The sequence below is a fragment of the Spinacia oleracea genome, chromosome 2 (assembly GCF_020520425.1).
Source record: "Spinacia oleracea cultivar Varoflay chromosome 2, BTI_SOV_V1, whole genome shotgun sequence".
Lineage (NCBI taxonomy): Eukaryota > Viridiplantae > Streptophyta > Magnoliopsida > Caryophyllales > Amaranthaceae > Spinacia > Spinacia oleracea.
In genome coordinates this window covers 104047528-104054086 of record NC_079488.1, presented here as the reverse complement: position 1 = coordinate 104054086, position 6559 = coordinate 104047528, and the positions used below count along the sequence as shown (strand labels likewise).

The window sequence follows — 6559 nt, the reverse complement described above, 5'->3', positions numbered from 1 at the left end:
AAAGCATATGCAAAAATATTGCATGAATATAATTTGTGAGTTTTGCTCGAATAATTGATGATTTATGCTCGAATAATTGATGATTTATGCTGGACTAATTGATTGATTTATGCTCGAATGAATGGATGATTTATACTCGAATAAATGATTTAGTTTTGCTCGAAATAATTTGTAAGTTTTGCTCGAATTAATTAATGATTTATGCTCGAATAATTGATGATTTATGCTGGACTAATTGATTGATTTATGCTTGGTGTTTGTTGTGCTGCTGACCTGCTGCTTGATGTTTGACGTGCTGCTGACCTGCTGCTTGGTGTTTGGATATGCTGCTGCTGCAATTTGTTGCTGTTATGAATTGAAACTAGTTTTATGTCCGTGCGATGCACGGTTTCTATTTTAGTTTTAAAATGATTATTTTATAGTTTCTTCAAATATATGACCAAAAGAGTACCAAGATTTTTACGAACATGACTTTTGCGTCATTATCGAAATTGGTTTTTAATTTTGTTATGCATGTTTTTTGTTGTTTTGTAGAGTTTCACTATTTTCCTAAAATAATTAGGTAAAGTGAAAGAAGAAAGTATTAAAGTGTTACTTGTTTTATCTATTGTATAGAGTTTACAGTCTCTTGAGATAAATATTTGAACATAAATAAGAAGAAATGATTTATTACTCTCACTAATAAGTACATAAAATACAATGATACACTACTTGATATGTGTTGGAACTTGAGTGTTAAACTAAAAGAGCAAGACCAATCTTAACATGAACCAAATTTAATAAGTGTATACAAAATTAACCCTTCGTATTTTCACCACATTTCTATGGAGTACTAAACAAAAATCACTAACTGTTAAATTTTGACCGCAATTATGCGAAGTACTAAACAAAGACCACTAAATCCTTAATATTTTGCCCGTCATTGATATGGAGTACTAAACAAATACCCTTCAAACTGGAGAGTAAGAGGGAGCGATTTGTACGGAATATTCGTTATTCCATATATATATTGACATTCATCTTGTCCCTTCCATCGTTTATCTTCATTAAAATGTTCATTCCAACCTGAAAGGAAACACGAATTTAAAGAAGTCAAATAAAAAAAATTCAATAGTTCAAAGAGATAGTGAGTTGCAGAGAGTAGAGGTTGAAAACAGGGATATAGATATAAAAATAATGCGGTAGGATAGTATTGAGTTTGGTTCAACTTCCATAAGAGAATAGTAGATTGCCATTACAAAAAAAAAAAACAAAAAAAAAAAACCCAACTATTTTATACTGATCAGATTTACCATCAATAACTCAAAGGAAAAGTTATAATAATTTTACAATGTTCCTTTTAATTTAAGGTCTATAAATGACCCTATATTTTTCGAGTCATATTTGCATTTTGGGTTTTAAATATTGCCATTGAGCTTTAACCACAGGAAGACCAAAACTAAAATAATGTACCTATCATAGTTGTAATTCCTGGTGAACTTCGAAGAATCAGAAGAAACATCACAAACATGTAATGAGGCAAAAACGTAGGTAAAATATATGAAGCTATTATTATAATATAAACAAAGGGGGAAAGTACATTATCAATGAGCCATCTTAGCACAAAATTCCAACGAAATGCTTTTCTAAAGGAATTTAATTTCTTGAAGGTCTTTTATTTTACATTAAGAAAATCTAAAGAACTTGAGAAGGGAACAATTGGTAAAATATGTCATTAATAGTGTAATTTACTCACAGACAACATCCAAAACATCACATAGAAGTTCCTTTAAAAAAAAGTTGTTGGTTTTCCTAGTCTGTTGTATGTATCATGTATGTGCCAAAAGCATCTTTACTACAATTCTACAAATTAAAGTACTCCGTACTGGATTACGTATTAAGAAAACCTTATGTTCTTTAAATTTTTTTGCCAAGTGATCCGCAAAATTTGTGTCGTTTCTACTACAAAGTTTCGATTTTGTTGGATCTACCGTGTCGTCGTTAGATACTTTCGATTAGTTTAGAAAACGATGTTTACTAAAACAGAATCGATGGTAAAGAAAGTAATGAATTGGCAAATCCACTGTTGAACAAAACCCAGAAACAAAACCCTCTTACCCCATATGAATTTCCACCAGAAACATGAGGATTACTTCAGGAAGATAATTTTATATTCTCCAATACATGAATTCAAAGAAACAAATACAAAGAACTTGTATTTTAAAAATATCAAAATTAACTGAAATAAAAAAGGGAAAAGAAAATTCAAGCAAACCTTATGTTTTTCTCCTTGCCAATATAAGTCATTTACCTGAAACAATCATAGAAGAGAACGCAAGAAGTTTCAAAAATTACAACCAAATTTGATAAATTATTTATATTTATATTTCCAATAAAAGACCATGGCTATCATTTAAGTTTGAGATGAAAACAATTTATGGGATATCAAAATCACACTTGTTGAAATTGTCTGGACAACAAATTAAAGTTTACAGAAAATATTAAAATACATTATGAACAAATTAAGAAATAAACCCAGTGGATATGTACAAAATTCTCCTATCAAGGATAAAGTTCGAGAATTTTGAGAAAATTACTTGAAATTCAGAAAACCGATTACAAATGAGACATGAAGCACATACGATTGAGTTACTTATCGTTAACGGTGAACAATGGAGTAACTAAAATTTTCAGATTTCTAATGACATAATGTGTATTAAGTTGAGTGCATAAATCCTTATATAGGCAATTATTTTGAGAACATTTGGATGAACAGTTATCAGTTACCCTTTTCAGTTATTTAAACAATTTAACCCAAATATTTTACACATTGAAACGTCGCTATTTCTCTTCACCTACAATCAATTATTATTTTTCATTTGAAAAAAAATAAATGGCAACAAATTAATTAAACCAATAATCGGTAAACTAATAATACCCAGAACATATACTGATTCGTTTGTACCCAACGTCATCTAAGATAAGAGCCGTCGTGGTTACACCCACGGAATGACCAAAAGAGGCCGACATTAACATTTCTTATTTCTATGTCAGATGTCCATTTTATAATTGATTTCAACAACAACCTTTTCATTACTTCAACAAAATTTGGCAAAAAAGCAATTGAAAAAGACGATTATTAATTTCATATAGAACTTGCCTGATTCAACAACAAAACCCAGCCATACAACTATAAAAGTCCATGAATAACAATGGGATTGATTACTTTGATGAAGTGCTTTCCATTATACTGTTCTTAATGAAAATACTCCGCATCTTTGCAATCTCAATTCGATTTGTGAGAGAACGAACTTTGTCAAGATCCGATTCGTCGCCCATCCTTTCTTCGTCAGGCTACTGTCGTTGTTGTAGATTCAAAATATTCATATACCTACTTGCAATTAAAGCCCGAACTTCTCGATTAATTTTCGGCTAAAATAGACTAATATTTATAAATTTCTAACAGATAATTCCCGATCAATTTCCAATAGATACGGGATAATCAATAGAACAAAGAATATATTACCAATATTGCAAATTGATCCTGAAAAATGATAAGTACCCAGAAAAAGTATCAACAATTACAAAGGATTAGGAAATTCTTCTCCAATTAATGTAAAATATCAAAATCTTAACAACCAACTCAACATCACAATCTTTTCCGATTTAAATGCGCCCAAAATAAGTATGCAAAATTTAACAAAACATAAGGAAAACGAATTATTAAAATGCAATACCATTTTATTCTTCTTCTTCAATGGCAGAATAGATACCAAATTCTTCATTATTCGCAATTGAAAAGCCCATCACTCCTCTTTTCTTCATCTTTTTCATAAACCTATAACAACAACAATAACAACACCATTATATTGCATTTAAAATCCAAATATCAAAATCTATAACCAAATCGAGAATGAAAATTTTACCAAAATCCCATTACTGTATAGCAATTTTGGAACACAGGATAATCTAGAAAGAGGAATTAATTAATTAATGGGAGAGGATTTTAATGAGAGCGGTTTTTGAAATTATTATTGGGGAAGGGAAGGATAAAAGACAGGAAATTGAAATCTGAATGAAGGTGTCGTTTGGGAGGTGGGTAACCGTAAAGAGAGGAAGGGGAGAGTAAGAGACATGGGAAGAATCAGAGAAGGGGAATGGAGAATGAGAAAAAGAAAAAAGAAAATCGGACACGTGGCTCTCTAGATGGGCTTTAAATATCCCTGTTATTAAATAGTAGTATTGATTTTATTAAATTTCAGACTTTTCATTTGGTGTTTTGATGTCATTTAGTCTTTTCCTTTGGCATTTTGATGTAATTCAGTAATATTCAGGCTTTTAGTTTCAGTTTTTTAGGCTTTTCGTTTGGTATTTTGATGTAATTTAGTCATTTAGACTTTTAACTTCAGACTTCAGACTTTTCGGTTGGTATTTTGATGTAATTCAGTCAGTCATTCAGGCATTTAATTTCTGACTTTGGTGATTTCAATCAGTCTTTCAGACTTTAATTCAGACTTTGGTGATATCATTAAGTGTTTCAGACTTTAATTTCAGAGATATTTGATTGCAGATTTGCAGCAGCTATTTGATTTGATGTATTGTGAACTTGTGGCTAAATTAATTAGAGAAGTTTTCGAAATTGGCTAAACAATAGGTAGTAAATTATAAAAGGGGCCCAAAATGAGCTTAAAATGGATATAATTCGGCCCAAAACACAGGCCCATAAAGAATTTCGGTTTAATGGTTTGGTTTGGATTGGGAATTAAAAATTCGGTTTGGTTTGGATTGAAAGCTTATTTGGTATGGTTTTGGTTTCAAAAATTTGAAACCGAATTAATTCGGTTTGGTTTCGGTTTGGGCATTAAATCGAACCGTAAACCGAACTTTCACCCATAATCTATAGCAGGATCAATATACGTGGTTGTTCGAATGGTAAGTGTTATATTTATGCTACCAATGAAAACGAGTAAGAATTAAAGCACCAAAGTTACTTAGACTAATTGATCCTCCTTATTTTTTTTATGTTATTTTTATCTCATCATAACAAAGCAGTTATTAGAATTTATTGTAGTTAACCTACCGATAAAGAAAATAAGTATAACAAATAAAAGGTCAACAATATCTTATACGAGTTTTTCTATAATGTATCTTTATAGTACGTATTTGTTGAATTATAAACTAACAACGTTTATATATTTTTCTCATTAGACTGATACCGTATAATGTGTGTTTATCATGCAAATAAAATTCATATTTGTGCATTGCTAAGATTAGTGGTTGGAGTTGGGTAACAACTCAGAGTTATACTTTAACTACAAGTTTACGATAAAGAAAACTCTTTATCTAAAGAGTACTATTTTTTAGAATAACACATCTGCAAATTAAATATCATTTACTTTGAGTAAAATATAATATTAAAATAGAAATATAAATATAAATATAAATCATAATCCATTAATTGATGGAATTAAATTACCTTCAATTTTTTATATAAATTACGCTTCCCTGCTCCCCCGCATGCATGTTGCATTATTAGCAAACTAGTTTTGAAGCCCGTGCGATGCACGGGTTTCGTTTTATTTGTTTTTTTTAGTAACGGTTTTGTATTTATGTTATTAGGTTTTGTTACGGTGAATGGATGGTATTTTTTTTTTTGGAAGACAATCAGTAACTATTAACAATAATAATAATTAAGTTCATTTGGAAGATAAAAATGACACACATGCATTAAGTAGATCTAAATTCATTTTAACTTAATTTATTTCCTATGTTTGGTTTAGTGGCAATAGATTAAGTTAAAATAAATTTGTCCATAATTGGATTAATGGGTTAAATGAAATGGTGCATAATAACTGAGCAAAAATGAACCTATTACGACAACTAAATAATTGAGCAAAAGTCTAGACTAAACTAAAGTACTTGTTATTTTTTTTAGTGTGATAAAGACTTCAGCAACTTCCGATCTATTTCTCCACAATCAAAATGCAGTCGTCTCTATCTCTTCAATCATCTTCCCCAATCACAACCAGATCAAATCTCACCTTCGATTTCCCATCAGTTTCAGCTAGACCTCTCAATCTCAATGTCAATGTTGTCCCCTGCAATAATTTAGATAAGAAAACTAAATAAATAATAACATCATAAATAATATATTTAATTAACTCTACAGAAGAAGGAAAAAATATGTACCATTGGTCTTCTATTTTGATAGAATCTCCAACTTCATTCACAACCATACCAACGACATCTAAAAAGAGAAAAAAAACAACAAAGGAAAAAAAGACAAAGTATTTGGCAAAATTGTTTCACAATAACTCAAATAAACTTTAGTACGGAATAAATAACAAAATCATACATACCAGGAAGTGAGTAGTTTTTAACAAACTTATTCAAGTGTACTGTAATTGTACACAATCAAATCGATGCATTGGAATCTTATCTATATTCCCAACGGCCCTAACAACGGTATTTTGAAAAAATTGTATCATTATCTTGTTGTCGCCAACAATACGGTATTGTTCCTTATTAGGTTGGACCGAAAAATATCTGATTGTATAGATTTGTCCCTCAGTTAATTTTG

At 30.1% G+C, this 6559-nt stretch overlaps 1 long non-coding RNA gene across 1 annotated transcript; it reads right to left on the bottom strand.

The window, feature by feature from the left end:
- Nucleotides 1-654: 654 nt before the first annotated feature.
- On the bottom strand, nucleotides 655-4079 carry LOC130467147 (uncharacterized). The gene is made up of 4 exons (XR_008927306.1): nucleotides 3906-4079; nucleotides 3717-3817; nucleotides 2255-3370; nucleotides 655-1065 (listed from the first exon to the last, which is right to left on the bottom strand). It is a non-coding gene; the product is annotated as an uncharacterized lncRNA (long non-coding RNA).
- Between the last annotated feature and the right edge of the window lie 2480 nt (nucleotides 4080-6559).